This window comes from Pseudonaja textilis, chromosome 18 (assembly GCF_049901715.1).
Source record: "Pseudonaja textilis isolate UNSWEBS1 chromosome 18, rPseTex1.2, whole genome shotgun sequence".
NCBI lineage: Eukaryota > Metazoa > Chordata > Lepidosauria > Squamata > Elapidae > Pseudonaja > Pseudonaja textilis.
The window spans coordinates 483,705-505,969 of NC_142007.1; the positions used below are offsets into that span (position 1 = coordinate 483,705).

Consider the following 22,265-nt stretch of genomic DNA (forward strand, 5'->3'; position numbering starts at 1 on the left):
AGGACACTGCGACCGTCGTAAATACGAGTCCATTGTGCCAAGCGGCTGAATTTCAATTACATGATATCTGCAACTGTCATAAGTGTGAAAATAGGCCCTAAGCCACTTTTTTTCAGTGCCGCTGCAACTTTGGCCACTAAGCGAATGGTTGTAAGTCAAGGAGTAGCTGCAATCATAATTTTTGCAGCCAATTAGAGAGCTTTGGGTGCCGAGCGAGTCACTCCATCGGAGGCGGCATCTCCAGGCGGGTGGCTAAATTAGCAAATAGCTCAGAGATCTTGGAAATGATAGTAATTATCAGAAGGAAATTGTTATTAATGTAGTCGTTTACTCCAAAGCCGGGCTTTGGTGTAATTACGATTTAGATCAAGATAAGGTTAATGCGTTTAGCTTCCTTGGTATTTAGAGGGTTCGCCCTCCTCAAACGCCGAGGGATTATAACTGCGGCTTTGTCTTTCCACGTAGCCTCCGGGGCCAAAGAGTCACGAAAGGTGGATGGACGGATACATAGATGAGAGAGAGAGAGAGGACAGATAGATATAGATAGGTAATAGATAGATAGATGGATGGATGATAGGTAGAGACACACACAGAGAGAAATAAAGGATGGATGGATGGATGGATGGATGGATGGATGGATGGATGGATGGATGGATGGAGAGACACAGATAAAGGATAGATAGATAGATAGATAGATAGATAGATAGATAGATAGATAGATAGATAGATAGATAGATAGATAGATAGATAGATAGATAGATAGATAGATAGATAGATAGATAGATAGATAGATAGATAGATAGATAGATAGATAGATAGAGAAGATAGGTAGGTAGGTAGGTAGGTATAGCTTTAGAGATAGATAGATAGATATATTTCCTAAAAGAGCATGTTTGAGAAAATCTTGTTTCCCTCTTTCGCTCCTTTGTCAGAAATAAAGATGATATTGAGACACAAAATAAGGGTCAATAAGGAGGTAGGGCGTCCTTGGCAAAATACCACAAAATGAGACAGTGAGTTCTAGTCTTGCCCCAAATGTGAAAGCCGTCCAGGTGACTTTGGGCCAGTCACCAGGAGATGGCAAGTTCACTCAGCAACTCTGTTCCTCACTTAACCGCGGCAATTCACTCCACCATGGTGGCAAGAAAGGTCCTAACAAATGGTCCTTAAGTTCCCTTAACAAATGTTTCGCTTAGCAGCAGAAACATGGTGGCCGTAAGCCAAGGACCGCCTGCCTATCCATACCTTCTGGTGTTTTCAGCACCAGAGGCTGGACAGCTCCCCATAGAGTCTTGCTCTTTTGCCGAGTGGGGGCAACGCTGCCGTATCCTCACCGCATCGTATCGTTTGGGGTCTTGGCTCTGTCATTTGTCCTCTGCCCGTTCTCCTTCGGAGCGAGGGGCCGAGGAGCAGGCCTTAACCCAACAGGGGAGCCAGCGGGAACGGCTTAACTGATCCAGGCGCTGCCTTCCCCGAAGCGAGAGGATGGCAAGGTTGGGATCGAGAGACAAGTGGATGATGCCAGCCGGTGTTTTTCGATAAAGGCAGCCAGAGGTTTAAGGCTTTTGATCCTAGAGACTCCTGGAGCTGGAAGGGACCCTGGAGGTCTTCTAGCCCAACCCTCTGCCCAAGACAGATTATCATTGGCTTACGAGCTCCACATTTCCACTGCTAAGTGAGGTGGTTTGGCCCTGTTTTACAAACTTTCTTGCCGCAGTCATTAAGTTAATCACACGGTTGCTAAGTGAATCTGGAGCCCCCCATTCTGAGTTTGCTCTGTCAGAAGGCCGCCAAAGGGGACCATGTGACCCCAGGGACATCACAACTGTCGTAAATACGAGTCTGTTGCCAAGTGCCTGAATTTTTCTTCACGTGACCATGCCATCGTATCTTTGAACAGTCACTAAATGAACTGTTGTCAGTCCAGGACTACCTGTATAAGGTTTGTGTGTGTGTGCGTGCCTGAACCTTTTTTTTTTTTTTAAAGGGGGAAAAAAGCTTCTATTTCACCTCCTAAAATGTTGCCTATTGCTGTCCCTGTTTTCCAAAGGAGGCTTTGGGTAAATACGTGTCAATTCCTCCTTTTTCACAGCTCTTTCTGAACTTTTGCTGCACGCCTCTTAAATTTTTAATCCGTCACTGAAAATCTGCAGAAGAACCGAGGGTTCAGGTGGGTTATAGGTCTCCTGAGAATCTGGCCCCCTCTCCTCACTTCTCTAAAATATCATGTCTGGCCTCTGCTGAGTTGGGGGAGAAATGCGGTTGACGTATTCCAGAGATATTTGCAGGGAAGAAAGTTGCCAGGGAGAAAAAAAACATTTATTTTGTACCTTTGCTGCTTTCCGTGAGGCAGAAATTGTATTTTTCAAAACACAATGGGCTTTTTTAATATATATATAATATAATATATAATATATACGTACATTGCATAGATTGCAACGGGGTCTCTCTAGACTTGTATTTCTTTTTTTAAAAAAAGAAACGTGTGTTGCGAGAATGGAAGGCTGGGAAGGAGGAAAAAGGGAGAAGGAGGCATTCTTAAGTGGTTGTGAAAAAGCCCCTTTGAAACTCCGCTGAGTTGGATTTCAGCAGAGGAGTGGATCAAACACGACCGGGGTGACCTTAAACCACGAATCAAGGCTGATGCTAGCCAAGGATCTCCCTTTTATGGTTGCCTAGCAACTCTGGGACGGTTTTTCCTCCAGCCAAATCTGGAGAGGGAGAGAAAAGAGGAAGGGAGGGAGGATAGAAGGATGGAAGGAAGGAGAAAAGGGAAAGGAGGGAGGGATGGAAGGAAGTATTCCTTGCTTTCTTCCATTCATCCATCCGTCTCTCATCCATCCATTCATTTATTTTTGTGTCTCCTTCCTTCCTTCCCTCCCTCCTCTCCTTCCTTCATTCTCCTGCTGCTCCTTCTTTCTCTTCCTTCCTTCCCTCTCTCCCTCCCCTCCTCTTTCTCCCATTCACTTCCTTCTTTGCTCCCTTGTAATATTTCACACCAAACCAGAAATTATTACAGATTCCGGTGTGTTTTTCAATCCCTTCCCTTATTTTTTTCCCCCTCCCTCCCTGAAAGCATCCTTGCCAACGCCAGACTCAGGAAAGGCTGCCCCGGGGCGAGCATGCGGCTTGCTTTTTATATTCTTTGATTCTTAATCAACCAACATACAAGCCCTTTGCAGGGGAAGTGGGGGAGACAGAAAAGCTACTCTGCACCTCTGGAATTTCTTTTAAGGGTAAATTAAAGATGGTTCCTGGATTTTTTCTCTCTCCCTCTCTCTCTCTCTCTCTCTCTCTCTCTCTCCTGGTACAGCATTGTCATAAATGCATAATAAGTTCACGGCTCTTCTCAGGCCTGCAAAATAGATTTGGCGTGAAGAATTGCCAGGCTACGATGAAACCTTGGCTGGCGCTGTCGCTCTTGCAAACCTTGTGCGATCGCCCAGGGCTATATATTTAATAAGCCTGGATTAGCTATGCAAGAGGTAACCATGATCTGAGATGTATCGGGCAGGACTTTAGCCTCCGGGCTTGGCAACCGGAGCCGAGTGCCTCGAATCTCACAGACGCCGTTGCCAGAGGAAGAAATATACCTAACCACCCTGATTTTAAAAATAAATAAATGAATGAATAAATAAATAAGGAGCTTGAGGGTTGAGAGGCTGGCACTCCGGGCTGGATCATGGCTTTAGAAGTCCTGGTTTGGTTTGGTTTAGTTTTTTAGTTTTGTTTTTATGCTGTCTTCTTCTCTGGATCTGCTCTGCAAAATCTTCCTGCCTGGCCTGTGATTTAGGAAGGCTGGGAAGTATTTAGGAGGATCTTTGGAGGAGTTTTGGAGAGCGAGAGAGAGAAAAGGGCGAAGGATGGGATTGAAGAGGAGGGTATGATCAGCAGGGGCTGCCCCAGAGAAGGGGGAGGGGCCAAGGGAGGCCCCTTCTTATTCTGTAACCCCAGATCGATGAATCAGTGGGGGGCGGCTTCCCTCCTGACGCTGTGGGTGTTGCAACACGGGAGGCTTTCAGGAAGAAACTGGGCAGTCCTTGGTCTCGAATGGAATAGGGTCTCCTGCCTGAGCCGAGGGGGTTGGACTAGAAGACCTCCGAGGCCCCTTCCAGCCCTGCGATGGGACCACAAATCCTTCCCAAAGCTTGATCCTCTTTCCAGTTCCCAGGGTTCCTCCTCTTACCCTTCTGATTTGCAAGAGAGAGACTCTCCATCAAGTCCCAAGGAAGGAAACTTCTGAAAAGCCAGGATCTCCGCCTGTTTTTCTGAGTCCCGCCAGGAAGCCTCGGAATAAACCAGTAATTTGTTCAGGGACACCTTTTTCAGCTTTAGTTCTGCCGACGCTGTTGTCATAGAAACCAGCAGGATATTATTTTGGGTGTGTGTGTGTGTGTGTGTGTGTGTGTGCGCGTGCTTTGCTCTCCTCCTTACAAGTTTTAATATTTTAATATTAACGGACGGTTGTAATTTGAGTAGTAGTCTATCTCTAAGTAGACGTTTTGGAGCGGCGTACTGCAAATAATCACAATCAGTGCAAATTTGGAGTGGTTTATTTTAACTGGAGGTTTCGATTTCTCCAAGGGTGCATTTTTGTCGCTCGGTTTCTCCAGCTGAGATAAAAAACCGTCTGCCTCCCGACTCGTAGCAGTGTGAAGAAAATGTACTTTGCTTTCTCCCTCTTCCCTTAAATTAGTATTTTTCTTGTGGGCGTCTAATCCTTCGATTCGAAAGTGGGAAATGAGACTGATCCACTCCGCTCAGGTTTCCTCTCCTCAAAACTCTGCATTTATATCCCCCAAATCTGCCATTTTCTTTTTAAGGAGGCTTGAAAAAGGAGGCTCGGATTAAAGGAACGATAGAGACCCAGAAGAACTTGTGACCGGATGGGGGAATTGGTTCAAAATACCGGGGAGGGGGGGGGTCCTTGACTTACGGCCACAAATTGAGCCCAATATTTCTGTTGCAAAGCAAGGCCATTGTTGAGTAAGTTTTGCCCCATTTTACGGCCTTTCTTGCCACCGTTGCTAAGTGGATCACTGCAGTTTCTAAGTTAGTAACATAGTTGTTAAGTGACTCTGGCTCTCCTTCCCTTGTCATGAAACATCTGCAAGAAAACCATCAAACTTCGAGAACCCCCAGGACGTCCCAGTCTTCCTCCTCCTCCTCCTCCTGCTCCCCCCAGAACCCATTCCCTTCCAGCACTGATAAGGTTACCTAGTTGGGTCATGAGACATCTGCAGGAAAAACCCACCAAGGACTCTATAGTCCTCCTCCTCCTCCTCCTCCTCCTCTTTCTTCTCTCTTCAAATCTCCCTCCTTTCTGGCTCTGATAGCACTTCCCAGTTGGGTCCTGAGACGACTGCAAAGAAAGCACCCAGGACCCCCCACAATGAGCCAAACTCCCTGTTTCCCTCCCAACGTGGATCTTTCTAAATATCCTAAAGTCCCCAAATCTTTGATTTGGTCCTTCTGCCCGTTGCCGGTTTCTGTGCCAGGCAAAACGGAGCCCTTAAGGAACCCCGTTTGAACCCGGGCTCTGTGGAGCCTGGCGCATTACATCCACCGGAGGGAGATCCCACCCAGTCAGGGATCCCGGCCCAGCGAAGGCCCCCGAGATGTGGAATTTATATCACCCCCTTAAATCCCCCCCACGTAGCTTTAAAGCGCTGCTCATTTAAGTGGCAAGTGGACAATTAAAGTTCTCTGCCTGAAGCCGTGCGGGGTTGAGGCCGTTCATCAGAAAAAAAAAAGCATTTATAGGGGAATTTTGAAGCCCGTCTGCAATTTGCTTGCAATTGGATGGAAATAGGTCTGGACGAGCTAAGTGGAATCTCCGCCCCACATCTCGGATCAAGAAGGAGAGAATCCCTTCCTTTTCCTCCCTCCCTCCCTCCCATCCACCCATTCTTCTATCTCTCCATCTATCCTTTCTCCCTCCCTATTCCTTTCTTCCCCCTCTCTCCCTCCCCTTCCTTCCTTCCTTCCTTCCTTCCTTCCTTCCTTCCTTCCTTCCTTCCTCCTTCTTCTCCTCTCTCTCTCCCTTCCTTCCTTCCTTCCTCCCTCCCATCCATTCTTCTTTCTCTCCGTCTATCCTTCCTTTCTCTTATCCACTTACATTCATTAGTCTGATTCCTTTCAGGGGGGGGGGGGCAGGTATAAGAAGATATGGGAGAAAAAAACAGGTCTGAGATATTTGCCGTCTTATTCATTTGATCAGCAGCACATGCGGGGACAGAAAAATAAATAAATGTAACTTTAAATGCAGAATTAAAAGTTGGCAGGGCAACGAAGCCCTGAAATTCAGCTACCACCTGAAATTCACTGCTTACTTAAAAGTCACAAAACGGGGCCAAACTCAGATAACAGCTTAGCAACAGAAATTTCCGCTTAGCAACAGAAATTTGGGGGTCGACTGTGGCTGTAAGTTGAGATCTAACTGCATATTCCTGTTGCCAAGTGCCTGGATTTCAATCAAGGTACCAGGGAGAGGCTGCAACGGTCATAAGTGTGAGGACCGGCTCACATTTTTAAAAAGTGCCTTTTTTCCATTGGCGTTTTAATTTCAGATGGACGCTAAGCGAACAGTTGTAAGCCCAAAACAACTTGTACTTTATCCTGGCAACAGTCGGGATTTTGGCACGAGACGCTCGTTTCTGGATGGAGCTTTTATTCCTCATGATGGCTTGCCAGATTTAATCAAGATTAATCGTAGTTCTATTGCACAGGGAAAGCAGCAAGATTAATGCTGCTTTAATCAGAATTTATATTTATTTCTGTTGTCGTTCAGTCAGGTTTCTCGTTTCAATTGTGGTCTTTCGGGGAGGCAGGGAGAACCCCACATCTGCAACCCGAATTTTATTTTCCCCCCCAAAATCAAAGAGGTTGGAACAAGCAGCGCAGGTATTCCTCAACTTACAACTGTTCGTTTAGTGACCGAAATTAGAAAGGCACTGAGAAAAGTGACTTAGAACCATTTTTCACACTTGTGACCATTCCAGACTCTTCAAGGTCACGTGATCCAAATTTAGATGCTTGGCAACTGACTCATATTTATTCAGACATGGAACATGGAAGTTGCTCCTTTTTGAAGAAACTTCTGGAGAACCTCAAAATGAACTTCTGAATCCCAGCTGGACTTGGCCAGGCTCAGAAGGAGCCCTGAAGACACCAGATTTGATCAATGTCCACTTGTTGACCTTCAAACATGAACGTGGAAAGTCTCCTTCTTTGAAGAAACTTCTGAAGAACCTCAAAAGTTTCACTAAAAAGGAGTTTCGGAATCCCAGCTGGAGTTGGCCAGGTTCAGAAGGAGCCCTGAAGAAACCTTCATGGGACAAGGACAACGTGTTTGGGAAGTTGGCCAGGTGGGCCTCTGCGTGGGTGTGTTTTCCAGCCCTTCTGCTTAGCATCGGAAGCGTGTCCGAGCTTCCCCAGCTGCTGCGAAGACAATGAAGGTCTTCAGATGCCTGCAGAAACAGACAATAGTTCCTCGCCTGGGCCGGAATCATTTGCAAACAATGACTCATTAGCGTTGTCGTCTTTGCAGCCTATTGTTCATTTCCTGAAGTGGAAAGAAATTGCAAATGACGGCCCTTTTATCTGCTTCTCCTTCCGAAACCATTTGCAAATCGGCTGGAAGCCAAAATCTCAAAAAAAAAATGGCCGAAAAAGCAGAGAGAGAGAGAGAGAGAGAGAGAGATTGACCGTTCGACATTACAATGGCGCTGGAAAACTTCAAACGGTCACTAAACGGAGCATCATAAGTCGAGGACCACTTGTGAATAGCTTGGCCATATTCAGCCTTCCTTTTCCGGCTGAGGTTTCCAGCCTCTAACCGAGGTCAAAACCGCAAAGAAAAAGCGTCAGGGAAAATTAGCTGGAGATTAAAAAGTATAAAAGCAGCCCATTAATCATCGCTTGGCACCGGAGCCGCAGGTGGCCGGAGGCTCTCCACGGGAATCCAGGAGGGATCCCTTTTCTCCAGGATCTGCTCCCTGGGATTCCAGGCCAACCCTGGCTTTCCCATCCAGCCCCCAGGAAACGAGGCTCCTTTCTGCTCCCTCAGAGGAAAGGCTCACGATTCGGAGGGGGAAACATGAATGTCGTAGACTCACCATTTCCCAGGGAGTCTTCCATTTATGACCACAGTGTAGTCTGACGTGGCTGCTGCTAAGCAGGACAGTTAACGGAGCGAGTTTTTTGTTCCATTTTGCAACCTTCGTTGCCCGCTTCATTAAGGGAATCGCTTGGTCTCGCAGTCGTTAAATGGACCTTCTTTGACTTTCTTGTCAGAAGATTATTCCGAAGGGGATTGCGTGGTCTTGCAAATCGACACGAACACGAGTCCTAACCATGACCGTTTTTCACCCTTGCAACATCCCTGCGAACCTGTGATCAAAATTCAGGTGCTGGTCAACTGATTCGTATTTATGAAGGTCTCAGAGAATCTTCGGCCAACTCTCCCGACGAGCAAAATCCTCGAAATCCACTTAACAACCGTGGCTAACTGAACAAGGGCAGTGGTTTGCTTAACGGCGGAGGTAAGAGCCATCGTAGAGTGGGTGTGAAGCTCACTTAACCGCTGCCTTGCTTAGCAACGTTGCCATCGTAAGACGAGGACTATCTATGCATGGGAGAAAATGGGGGGGGAGGGGTGGAAATACGCCAACCTTCCTCCTAAGGGAATGGTGAATTCTTGCTGAAACTCTGCAATGTGCAGAGGCTGGTCTAAAATGGATTTTTTCCCTCTAAATATTTAATTTCTTATTGCTTTGCTTTTCACCAACCTTTGAAATCTCTGCAGAAAACAACTCTTTGGTTAATGAACTTCCTTTTAGTTCCTTGGAGCTGTCCTTTTGGGGTTCCAGAAATTGCAGTCAATAAACCATCATCCCCATCCCAAGGCCTCAGTGGGGTCCAGAAGACCGAACTGGCATTTTCCCTCTTGGAGTAGAATAATTCTGCCTTTTTAAAAAGCCATTTTAGTCCCTTTCGGTGTTGTTCTGCCGGAATTACAGGTATCATATCAACGGTACGACCAAAATGGAGCCCAAAATGTATGTCACTGAGCAGGACAGTGGTGAAGTGAGTTTTGTCCTGTTTTTAACGACCTTTCTGGCCACGGTTACTTTGATTCACTGCGGCGTGAAGTTAGCCATGTGGTTGTTACATGAGTCGGGCTTCTCCCTTGACTTTAAAGGTTGCAAAGGGGGAATCGCACGACACTGCAACCGTCATAAATACGAACCAAGGTGTGAGCAAGCGCCTGAATTTTCATCACACGATGGCGGGGAGTGTGGAAATAGTCCTTTTTTTCAGGGTCCTTGTAACGGTCGCTAAACAGAAGCGCTGTAAGTCGAGGATTAACTATAGTTGAGGAGATGCTGCAGCTGCCTTCATGACACACTGAAGCCAAAAACAATCACCACGTTTGGGGTGCAAATCCAGCTGTTAAACCGGATTTGGAAGAATCCAGCAACATCTGGAACCATTGTCCGAAGGGACGCCACGAAGACCAGGTTCCCAGGCCCAGAACCACCGGATGAGACATTTCCAGTCGCCGTCGTAGTTTTAATGTCAGGAACTAATTCCTCCTCCTCTTTGCAAATTGTGCCTAAGTTGTAATTAGAAGGAAGCCGGCAAAATTGGTTTGTTGTTATTGCGGCTGGGCTAATGGGGCTGAAAATTGGAAGGAGGCAGCTCCATCTTTTTGTCAAAATGAAATTAAAAATGTGTGCTTGATTTCAAGATGAGAACACACCTCTCTCTGTGGGGTGTTGCTGTTGTTTGTTGCACCTCCAGCCAGATGTTTAGACTGGGATGGGCATTTTTGGCCACCTGTGTAATCTTTGCGGAGGATCTGAGAGAAACAGATGTGGTTGTAGTGCTAAGGAATTTGTTGCAGGATTTAAGCCATTCCAAGCCAAGCTGCCTTTTGTAATTGACTGATGGGAATTTAGTCAATGCCGATGGTATTGTTGTAGTTGGTCGCCCGGTCAGCCAGATGTTTAGACTGGGTTTGGCAGCTTTGACCCCCTACGAAGCTCTTCCCAAGGGCCTGGGAGAGGCAGTTGTGGTTGTGTGTTGGTGTTAAAGATCTCGCTGCCTTTTGCAACTGACTGATGCGAGATTTTGTCAATGCCAATGGGCTGCTCCAGATGTTTTGGCATTGCACCCAAGGCGCCTATCGTTGTTGAATTTATCTTCATTTGGCCACAATCATTTTACTTCTCTTTCCAGGTTTTCTTCTTGTTTGTTGTGCACTCAGCCAGATGTTTGGGCTGGATTTGGCATTTCTGTTCTGGGATAGGCAGATGTGTGGCGATGTTAAGGGGATTGTGGCAGGATGTCAGCTGCTCCACTTTTTACATAGACAGATGCTGCCGTTTGATTGCATTAAGGGGACTATTGCAGGATTTAATCTCTCGAAGCCAAGCTGCCTTCCGCAATTGACCGACGGGGGATGTTGTCAATGCTGTTGGTGTTCAAGAGCGGGAACATTATCCTTTGTCAACAGCCAGCCAGATGTTTAGACTGAATTTGGCCCTTTGGCCAACCTCTAGAATCCTTCCCAAAGATGTGGCACGGCCAGATGTTGTCATTTAAGGATGTCCAAGGCCTTATGGCGGGTTGTAAGCTGTTCAGAATAATCTCTTTCTGCAATTGACCAATGGAGATTACAAAGGGCTGCAGTGCGTCGGAACATTTTGGGAGGGTGGGATGGCTCCCCATCCCGCTCCAACGGGGGCGGCTTTTCATAACTCCAATAATACTCCCCCCTCCTCTTGCGATTGCCAGTTCCAACCGGTGTAAGATTGCACAAAGCGATTCCTGTAAAACTCTCTGTCCCCAAGGAAGTTTTCTCAGCTTCATCGCTCGGTAATGGCGTGTTTTGCATCTGGGTTAATGACAGAAGTGCCTTTGCAATCAGGCCAAGGGTCTGCAATTAACTGAGCTCTCTTCTCTCCATCCCTCGGCTCCTTTTGGGCAGCTCCAGGTGTCTGCTCAAGGGCTGTGTATGTGTGTTTGTGTTCATTTCAACCCCCGGTGTCTGCGACAAAACGGAATGCCAGCTCTTCAAATGGCAAGTTTTGGGAAGTTTTGTTCTTGGGTCCCACAGGAATCGCCACAATTCACTTGACAAGAAAGTTAATCCAAATTAACTTCACAGTCTCACTTAGCAATAAATTTGTTGTGGTTCTAAACCAAGGACTGCTTGCAATCCACTTCCAGCCTTCTCTCCTCTCTTCGCGATTTCTTATTCTTTTATACCGTGGCAGCTACTATTTTGAATTTTCCGTTATCTCCTGTTAATATTTCCTTCATAAAAGCCCTTTATTGTTGAGCTGTTCCACTTCTGTAATATAATCGATAAATCGGCTCCTTTTTTTGTAAGGAAAAAACCCCTCAAACTTTTCCCGTCTCCACCAAGTTTAAATATCCAGCCTTTTAATGTCTTTATTTTTCCATTTCTCTGCCTGTAATAAATACGGAGCGTCTTTGACTTACAAGCCCACATTTCCTCCTTGCTCCGCGCGAGAGAGTTGTGACGTGAGTTTTGCCTCGTTTAGCAACCTGGCTTGCCACCGTTGTTAAGTGAGTCACTGCAAGGGTTGAAGTTTGTAGCACGGTTGTTAAGTGAATCTGGTTTCCTGCTGGGCTTTGACTTGGAAGGTTTTGGCTTCTGGTTTTCTACCTTATTTTTGTGAAGCTTGAAAATTTCTTTTAAATTCCTCCAGGGAAGATTTTGGGTTCTGGTTTGTTTTTTTCCAGGAAACTTGAGAATTTCTTCTGAGTTTCTCTAGCAAAGATTTGGGCTTCTGGTTTTCTACCTCATTCTTGGGGATCATGAGGATTTCTTTCCGACTTCCTCCAGGGAAAGCTTTGAAACTGACCGGTCTCCACTGCAGAGGAAGGGGCTGCCTTCTCGCCTCTGGGCTTACATTCCAGGGCTTCGTTCTTCTTACCGTCTTCTCAGAATTTGGGCTGGTGGCGTAACTCAGATAAGCTGAAGTTAATTTTCTCTCAGGCTACCTTAGCCAACCAAGTTAATTGCAATCTGCTTGTTTAACACGGAGCTTTCTGGAACTGCCAGAGACACGAAGAAACAGATGCTGACATCCTTCTGGGACCTCCCCCTCCTCGCTAGCCTGAATTTTGATGAGTCCACAATCCATGATTTTTTTTTAAAAAAAATTTCTCCTTCCCCTCCAACATCGGCAACGGAACGACAATTCTCTCCTTGTTTTGCAGAGAGACTAGAGCACCAAGTGGCGGGATTGGGAGGAGGGAGACACGAGTTCAGGTCTTCCCACCCACCCCAGCCAGGGCCATCGGCTCCCTCTCCACTCGACCCACCTCGCAGGGTTGTTGTTGTGGGGGGGAGGAGGAGGAGGAGAGAGGACTCGGTTCACTTCCTCGAGTTTCCTAAAGGATGTGAAAAACCCAATTAATCGATTGATCAGTATCTGAAATGGATAATCAGTGCCTGAAATCGATAGGGAGAGCAGATATATCGGAACTGTCCAGATTTTGGCATTATTACATCTCCTATAAGCTCTAGGGATAGTCGCCACTGGCTGGGATGATGGGACTTGTAGTGGAAAATATTTAGAAGGTACCCTGCCTCCTCCCTCCCTCCTTCCCTTCCTTCCTTACGATGGGATAACTCTGAGCAGCTTACAATATTAAAATTGTAATACCGCGTTGCATTCTAAAAAAATTAAGGTCACAATATTAAAATAAGTCCAACATTTATTGATGTATTGAAAGTATTTGCCACTCCTCTCATAGCCAATGACTTTTTATCCACAAATTCGAAAAAGGTTTGTCGTTCTCTCTCTCTTCTTTGCTCTTGTGAGCCCAGGGCGATCTTTGTCCAAATCTTAGCAAAAACATATTAAGAAGTTTTATTTTTTTAAAAGAAAATATTGATTTTCACCCTACCCCCGCTTCCATTTGAACTGATTTGCTTGTAGCAGGTTTGTGTCTGGGATTTATTGATCGATTTGAATATCCTTTCTAGAGTCTCGGTGCCGTTTATAACGATAAATACATCACAATGCCAATAACGGGGTTTGTTTGCTCATTTTCTGCTTTTCCTGGAAATTAATGTTCAGTCTCTTCCTGGGAAATTCATGCTTGGTGTGCCGTTTTGTGATTATTATTTGTTATTATTAATGACTGATAGAATTTTCTTTTTTCTCTGAGTTTGATCCAGGTTTTGATGCAAGGAGGACAAATAAGAGAGGAGGGGAGAGGAAGGAAGGGAGGGAGAGAGAGAAGAAAAGAAGGAGAAATAAAGACATTAAGAGGGAAGGAAAGAAAGGAGAAACCGAGTGGGGAGGAAGAAATAAGGAAGGGAAAATAAATAGGGAAGGAAGGAAAGAGAAAAAAGAAATGAAGGAGAAATAAGGAAAGAAACGAATAGTGAAGGAAAGAAAATAGAAATAGAGAGTAGGGAGAAGAAAGGAAGGAGAAATAAATGGAAAGGGAGGGAGGAAGAATATAATCCCTGGGCTCTGCCTTCCCTTCATACCTTCCCTACAACAACCCTGTATGGTTGGCCAGCTCAGACAGTTTGGAGTTCAGGATAACACCATGACCAAAAAAACCCCCAAATTGTGGGGTTTAGACGAGGCCCTGCTGGGTCCCAAAAACCCTAAATGGCAGGCCTTGGGGTGCGGAAAGAGGGAGCCCAGCTATTTATGCCAAATCATCCTAGTTCAAGGCAGAATTTGGCTTCGCCTTGACCAGGCTGGCAACGCTCCTTCCAGGGCCAACACTAGCATTGTGGGGTCATTTTTAAAGGAACCACACACACACACACACACACACAATAAATAAATAAATAAAAATCCTGCAGTTAAATTTCAGGTCTGAAGTTTGCTGGCCTTGCAGTGATGAAATGCCTTTTCTGGGATATTTTTCTTGCTTCTCATTCGCTTCTCCCGCTGGATGGGGGGCCCTGACTCCGTCCATGCCCCGAAGACCCCGAGAGGCAGACGGAAACGGTGGGGTCGAGGTTTGTGCAGGCATCTCCCCCCCGCCCCCACCCCCCCAGCCTCCACTCTGAAGGCCGTCTCGTTCTCTTCCCCAAGGTTTGCCGAGCTCCGAAAAAGCTCTCCTTTCTCGGCTGCGGAGAAACAATAAAGAAATGAGATCCCACCGAGATAAGGGCCCCTCCCCAATGTCTCAGAGAGGACCCCGTTATAAATGGGCCGTCAGAGGAAGGACGGGCTCTTATATCCCCGGAAGGGGAGAGAACCTTGGAATGGATGGGACTAGATAAACAGTTTATCTCGGGAAAGAAGGAAGGAGGATTACGATCTGGCCAGATAGGGTTTTAAAAAAATTTATGGCGCCTGGCACAGGCTGCCGACAAGTCCCGGGAACAGCTTTACAAATCAGATCTTGATTACTTCTGGCTTAAGAGGGGAGAAACGGAGGGCGGGGGGTGTGAATCGGTCGGGGAAGGGAGGGTGCACGGCGGCTCTCGGAGCCTGGCGGTTTTCTTGCAGACATTTTGTGACCCGACTAGGGAATGTCATCAGGGCTAGAAGGGAGGAGGAGGAAGAAGAGAGGAAGGAAGGGAGGAAGGAGAAGGGAAAAGCCTGCTGGGGTCCCACCTGTATTTTGTGGGACTATTATAAGATCCTTCCAGGAAATGCTGCCAAACAGGCCCCCCCAGGGGGCTCTTCCCTCTCTGCCACAATCCCTAATGGAGGGGTGTGTGTGTGTGTGTGTTGTGTGTGTGTGTTATTTATTTATACAATAGTCACTGGAATCTGTTGACACCGGGATGTGCTAAATTAAATCTTTAAAGGATGAGGGGGAAAAAAAATATCACATCAACATTGCACAACGATTTCTGAAATGTTAATGAGCGTGCGGTGGCTCAGGTTGGCCGATCGATGCTAAACGTGACACGGATTTTTTTTTAAAAAAATGAAAGGTTTTCGGGTGATTAAAAAAAGTAAGATTAACCTTTTCCTGGCTCTAATAAATAGAGATCTATTCCAAAGAGAGAGCCTGAAATGAGACGTGGCTCGCTTAACAGCCAAAACGTGCTCAGCCATGGAAACCCCCAGGGCGGTCGTAAGTCAAGGACCGAGAGACGCAGCCCCCCACCGAGAGGGGAGCCGATCCATCTCCAGCCTAACCCGTTTCTCCGAGCCGAGAGATGCCCTCCGTAGATCATATTTACATCTTTTATTAAGCCGGGGAAATTGAATTTGTGCGTAGGCGGCAGGGGAAGGCGGGCTCCTAAATCCAGTTTAAATCACCGGAATATAATTTGATCAACATTCATCAGTCAAAACGGTGCCTCGTTCCCACGGCAAGAGTTATGGAACTGGGCTTAAAGATAAATAGGGTTTGTTTGGTTCCCCCCGCTCCTTCCTCGTGTTCATCCTTGGACGGCAGGTGGTTTTTTCAAAATAGATTTTATGAGCTTCAGAGACTCCAGTGGGCATTGAAACTCTCATTTATTAATTCCGGGAGCCGCCTCCTAGGGAGGAGGTCCTCGCCCTCCGAAGTTGCGGGAGCTTCACCATCCCTGGAGGCTTTCAAGAGGAGACTGGACTGCCCTCTGTCAGAAATGATGTAGGGTCTCCTGCTTGGGTGGGGGGTTGGACTAGATGACCTACAAGGTCCATTCCAACTCTGATTATCTGTTAGCCGACGGTTAGGTTGGATAATATCTGGGATTTGGGGATGTGAGATGGATTGGACCGAGAGGGAGGGACTGGCCCACAGTCACCCAGCCGATTTTCGCGCCTAAAACAGGACTAGAACTCCCCGTCTCCCGGCGATTGGCCCAAAGTCCCCCTGGCGTCTTTTATGGCTACAGTGGCACTAGAACGCCCCGTGTCCCTTGTGATTGACCCGAAATCCCCCAGGTGTCTTTCCTACCCGAGTCGAAACTAGAACTCACCCCCACCCGGCCTCTGGTTCTAGTCTAATCCAACCTTTAACCCTCCTCGTCTCCAGCTCTGCTTGGCAACTCAAAATTCACCCCCCGGCCGACTCCTGCAGGGCCAGGCCTTCGTCGTTGATCAAAAGACACATTTTTTACTCGTTCTCATCCATTTTTGCGATCCTTCGGCTCCTTCAGGTATTTTTAATATCTGGGGCTGAATAATTTAGCTGCCTCCTCTGATGGGAGCCGCTTTCCGCCCCTGTTCCTCTCGGAGCCACGAGATCCAAGCTATTAAAATATTCTATTATCTGTGGAGCTGGGCGAGGGTGGAACTCATCCGGACCCAGGACCATTACGGGGGCCATCAATTTCTCCCGATAAATTTCAAAATTACACGCCTGCTAATGTGGCATTTCCAGTTCTTTCCCCTTCCCAAATGTGTTAACTCTGTAGCTAATGAGGGAAAGCCACATCTCTAAATCATCATAATTAACCTTAGAATTTGCTGCAATATAGAATAATTAGAAAATAATTGTTATCATTTTCCTCTTTTGGGGAAGGGGCTGAGGCCTTGAGCTACAGTCCTCCCCTGCCCCCGATCAATCAAACGCAGCATTTCCACGGAATGCGCCATTAAACCGTTAATTTATTAATATATATATATATTTGTGTGTGTGTGTGTGTATGTGTGTGTTGCATCGTCCGGGGCGATTTCTCCCAAAGCTATCCAACCTTTTGATCACACATGATGTTCAGAGATAAAAGCGTAATCTCTTTGGTTGCACTCGCTTGCCAGAAAAAGGAAAAAAATGTCCTTTTATAGGCCTGAGTCGATTGACTCCTTTTAATTTCTTCAAGGCCAGAAGAAATTAATTGCCAGCCATTTCCAACATTAAAATTAATAAGATGGATCCTTGCAAACACGGGGTACGATAGGAGGCTTAAAAAAAAAGGACACGAAAAAGGATGGGGCTGGGTGTTTGGTGGCTGAATTAAATATAGGGCCCAGTGGGGGGGTGCGAATTGAGCCTCTTCCGAAGGGGATACATTTCCAGAATTGGGGTGTAACCCAGAAGAATATAGAAAGTCTTGATAAATAGAACATTGGTCATGGTGGGGATAGATAGATAGATAGATAGATAGATGATGTAGACAGATATGATAGAAACATGATATAGATATGCGATATTATAGATTGATAGATGATAGACAGACGATAGATGATGGGGGATAGATAGATAGATAGATAGATAGATAGATAGGTAGGTAGGTAGATAGATAGAGAACTAGGTAGGTAGGTATGGGTGGGTGGGTGGATGGATAGATAGAAAGAAAAGAAAGAAAGAAATAGATGGTAAGTAGACAAGCAGATGATAGGCAAATGATATAGATAGGTGATACCTACAGATTGATAGATGATAGAGGGAAAAATAGATGATAGAGATAGATAGAGATAGAGATAGTTAAATAGACATAGGTAAATGATATAGATAAGTGATCGTTATAATTGATAGATGATAGGCAGACAGACAGACAATGACAATGGATCGATGGATAAATAAAATCCATAACCCAAATTCTTAGTCCACTTGATTCTTGGCTCTTTAACTTCTTCTGTTTCCAATTCCAGCAAAAGTTTTTAGCCCTCGCATGTTCCTCAGTTGTACCCAATTCAAATTCTGTTTTATGTTTCTTTTCTTCCCCCAATTCCAATGACTTTTTTATCTATATTAAACCAACCTTTTAATTGTGCCTATGAAAACTATTGAAAACGAAATCCCGCTGCAGTCAATTATCTCGACTTCGTTTGGAGCTCCCCGTGTTTCTTTATCAGCAAATCTTGTATGTTAACCAATTCTCTTGGCTCGCTGTTTCTTTTCTTTTCTTTTCTTTTCTTTTCTTTTCTTTTCTTTTCTTTTCTTCCTTCCTTCTTCCCTCCCTCCCTCCCTCCGTCCCCCTCCCCTCCCTCCCTTCTCCTACAGGTCTTCCTGCTGTGGTCTCCCACCAGCCAACCTCCACTGGCCACAAGGACACCCCCCCCACCCCCTTCCTCAGGGAGGCCCTTGCATTCGCACCTTCCACGCACCGCACAGCCTGCAGACGGAACACAACTGTCTCCATGTTTATTTGAGTTGTGTGTCCCCATATTTCCAGACTCCCCCTGATTCACACATGGTGCTGAACAAATAAGACACACCAAGGAAGTTTTAAAAAAGGAAAAAGGGAGCGAAACAACAACCCACAACCCACCACCACGTCTCCTCCGGCATCGCAGCTGCTTCCTGCTTGCTCTTCCGACAAGCAAAACTTAGTGGGAAACACCCCCCTTCAATCTGCGGATTGAAATCACAGAAAAATAACACAAGTGTATTTTAAGTTTCCTACACACACACACACACACACACACACACACAAACACACACACACACTCCAGGCTGTGCAATTCTTCTATCGCTGGTCTCCTCTCAGTTGTCAGATCAGAGGCAGAAAAATAGGCCATCCAGTGACAGCTGCAGAAACGAAGATGGTTTGAACAGAAGGTGGCTTGTTGTTAAGCCATCAAAGAGGCTTAGTTGAGCCACGTTAGGAAGGGACCAGCAAAGATGAGGGGATCTGTGGGTCTCCCCACCAGGCCTGGCCTGTGACATCCTTGCAAATCACCTGGAATTGGGGAGAAGGTCTGCTCCAGCGGCGGGTTGGGCTAGATGACCTCCAAGGTCCCTTCTAACCCTGCTATTCGGTAATCCCAGATCCATGAGCCCGTGGAAGGGTTCGATTCCAGAGGTTGTGGGTGCTCCATCAATGGAGGCTTCCAAGAAAGGGTTGGACCATCATTTGACCAGGATGGTAGATGGTCTCTTGCTTGAGCAGGGGGTTGGACTAGATGACCTCCAAGGTCCCATCCCTCTCTGTTACTCTATAATCCCAGATCAATTAATCATTGAGTCGAAGTTACAACGGTGCTGACAAAAGTGACATAGGACCATGTTTCACACTTACGACCGTTGCAGCATTCCCGCAGTCAAAATTGATCAAAATTCTGCCGCTTGGCCCCTGACTCATAGTTATGACGGTGGCAGTTCCCCCGGGGGTCAGGCGATCCCCTTTGGCGACCTTCAGACAAACAAAGTCAATGCGGGGAAGCCCGATTCACTTAACAGCCGTGGCAAGAAAGGTCGTAAAACGGGGCAAAGTAAAACTGAGCAGCTGTCCCGCTTACCAAACGGAAATTTGGGGCTCCATTGTGGTCATTAAGTTGAGGAGCCCCTGGTCCTATAGGAACAAAGTTGGACGTGTCCTTAATTCAGCCGCCTCTGCTGGTTGCAGCCGTTTCCCCACCACTCTCACAAGGAACGACGGCAGCGGGCGGGCTCCATTGCCGTCGTAAGTCGAGGACCACCTGCATTGGCTCTTCTAGTCTTTCCCTTTGATGGTCTACGGCGCATTTAAGGCCTATTTTTACCTGCTGCATCACCTCAAAGAGAAGCCGGCGTGTTTTTCCTTCAGGGCCGTCTTCCTCCTCTTCTCCTTTAGCCCCGGGACGGATTAAGACGACGCTGGATGAACAACCTGCAAAGGGAGGAGAAAAACACACACACACACACACACACACACATACACACACACACACACACCACATCTTAAAAAGACCCCTTCTGATTAAAGTAGATCAAAGAGAATTTCTGGAGAATTCAGAGGAAGCGAAGGGCCGCCTGCTTCTCTAAGTCGGTTTATTCCATTCGTGGCCGGGCGGAAGTTGGACTGAATTTTGTATTTTCCTTTTCAGGGGGACTTGAATTCCTTCCTTCCCTCCTCTCTCCTTTCTTCCTCACTTCACCTTCCTTCTCTTCCTCCTCCCTCCCTTCCTCCCTGTCTCCTCTCTCTTTCTTTCCTTCTCTTCCTTCATTTTCTCTCTCTTTCTCCTCCCTCCCTCCCTCTTCCTCCCTTCCTTTCAAAATTGCGAGTCCACCTTTGTGCCAAGCGAGCCGGGTTTGCCCCCCTCCCCACTAACCTAGTTACGTTGTGCTTAACTAATCCACGTTGGCACACCTGGGTCCCCTTTCCAATTTGAAGCGGCCGGCCTTCCGGCGGTCACGGCCAGATAATTGCCCTGCCAAGATGAAGCCACGGCCGAGGGACCACGGAGTTGGGGGGGCTGGGTGGACAGACTCTATTATGCGGCTGCCAGAGCAACCTGTCGGTCTTCATCGGCAGACTTATTCATCACAGCCAGGTTGGCAAGAGCTCTGCTCCTCCTCTCGCCCCCAGGGCCATGGACTGGCAGAGCCATTGCAGCAGAGTCCCAGAGCTGGGAGGGGCCTTGGAGGTCTTCTAGCCTACCCCCCCCCCCACTCCTCCTCCTCAACCAGAATAGTAGACTTGACCATCCTATTTTTGAAGACCTCTGGTGATGGAGCACCCACAATGTCTGGTGGCGAGTCGTTCCACTGTCTAATTGTCCTCCCGGTCAGGAAATGCCTCCTGAATTCCATCCGTTGCTTCTTGTCTTGACTTCTGGGGCTTTGGAGGAGAGAAGGAGCCCCTCTTCTCTTCTCTTCTCTTCTCTTCTCTTCTCTTCTCTTCTCTTCTCTGGGGCAGCCCCCCAAATGCGGGGAGGCCGCTGTCGTGTCCTGCCTGGCTCTTTTCCCTAGACTGGACCCAACCCCATCCTTGGCTCTGGTCACTTCCAGTGGTCACTACGGACGAACGGTTGTCAGTCTGTCCGAATGAGGGGCACGTCCTGGGCTCCCTTGCTCGGATGAAGCGGGGGGCCTTTGGGGAGGGGAGACGGTTCTGCCCTTGGCTGCTTGGCCAGGTGTCCGTCCGTCCGTCCGTCCTTCCACACGCCACCAGCTGTGTCCCCCGTCCCAAAGTGGGAGCCCAGAGGGATCGTCTCGCTTTAGCCCATGTTAACATTTTAATCAGAGCCGCAGGGAAGCAGCCCGGCTTTAATTACGGCGGGTTAATGAAGCTCGGCTCGTTCAGCAACCGGGGACCCCCCACCTCCCGGGCTCTGGCCTCAGATGCTGAGCTGGCAGCCCTGGGGGGTGCAGAGAGGGGGTTCGTGCGGAAAAGGAGGACAAGTGGGCTGGGGAGGGGGCCAGGTGAAGGCAGCCAATTGGGGAGGGGGTGGCAGTGGGTCTGATTTGCTCTGCTCTTCGCCACCCTCCCCCTCTTCCCACCTCCCCTTTGCAAGGGAGGCCGGGCGGAATTGGGAGGACTTCATTTTCATTTGGAAAAAAAGAGGGGGGTGAGGCCTGGGGAGGGTCTTTCTTGCAGTGGCTGACATGTAATTTTCCTTTCCTGCCCTTCCCCCAGCCGATGAGCCCCCCCATGTTAGGATGAGATTTAAGTTTTTGTTGACGCTTCGTTTTTCTTAAAGAGGTTTTTAAAATTGAAGGCTGGGGGGGCATGAAAATAGGAGAGGGGGGGTCTATCCTAATCTACCTTCCTTCCCTTCTCTGCTTCTTCTGTGTCCTTCCTTCCTTCTCCCTCCCTCCCTCTCCTCCCTTCTCTTTCTCTATGTCTTCCCCCCTTTTCTCTCTCTCCTTCCTTTCTTTCTCCCTCTTTTTCTTTCCTTCCTTCACCCCTCCCTCTTTTACTCTCTCTCCTTCCTTTCTCCCCCTTTCCCCTTTCTTTCTTTCTTTCCTCCCTCCCTCCTTTAGTCTCTCTCTCCTTCCTTTCTCCTCCCTCCCTGCCAGTAAGAATGGCAGGCCAACCCGGAGCCCTTGCCGGAAGGTTGTGTGGTGAAGGGTTGTGGTGAAGCCTTCAGTGCTTCACCTGCAAGGAGGGGCATTCTGGGTGGAATTGTCTCCCAGCTCAAACCATCCTTGTGGGCCGACAGGTAATGGGCCGGCTGAGGCTCTGGACTATCCGTTGTAACTCGGGCTGACCTGCAGCGACCTTGGCTGATGTTTGCCCCTTCCAGATTGGCTTGCAACTTCCAGAATAACCGCTTTAACTGGACCCCATCGAGGTTAGGAATGGTTCTGCCATCGTTGTTGAAGGCAACACCCGTCTTCAGCTGGTTGTAGGCATTGGGGTGGGGGGGAATTGGGCGAGCCGTAAAGTAACTCTTGGGCAACTAGACAGTTGTTCCAACACGATGTTCTTGGGGAGTACAGCTGTTTACGTTGACTTATTTGTGTTAGTGGAGCCGTGTTTTAGCATTTGTGTTAATTGGAACACAAAAAAGCTGCCCAGGGTTAAGCAACACAAACGGTTGTCCTCTTGCTGCAAAAATGCAGATTTTTAATCAGCATTTAGTGTTGACTTCAAAGACATCAGCTGGAGGCCTTCAAGAAGAGATTGGCCAACCTTCTGGCTGGGATGGTGGTGTAGG

General features: G+C 47.4%; 2 protein-coding genes across 7 annotated transcripts in view; one reads left to right on the top strand and one right to left on the bottom strand.

Annotated features, from left to right (window-relative positions):
* Positions 1-22,265, top strand: part of NPHP4 (nephrocystin 4) — a 98,868-nt gene that overhangs the window by 46,112 nt on the left and 30,491 nt on the right. The window contains exon 33 of one of the 6 annotated variants that reach the window (XM_087914957.1): positions 17,905-18,298. The exons of 4 other annotated variants lie outside the window; for them this stretch is intronic. The gene's annotated coding sequence lies outside the window, so the exon portion shown is untranslated. Of the gene's footprint in view, positions 1-8,295; positions 8,318-17,904; positions 18,299-22,265 lie in introns of those variants that run through there. One more of the 6 variants, XM_087914962.1, reaches the window with a different exon arrangement.
* Positions 19,445-22,265, bottom strand: part of AJAP1 (adherens junctions associated protein 1) — a 68,196-nt gene continuing 65,375 nt past the window's right edge. Inside the window, exon 6 of the mRNA XM_087914986.1 lies at positions 19,445-19,492. The gene's annotated coding sequence lies outside the window, so the exon portion shown is untranslated. The remainder of the gene's footprint in view (positions 19,493-22,265) is intronic.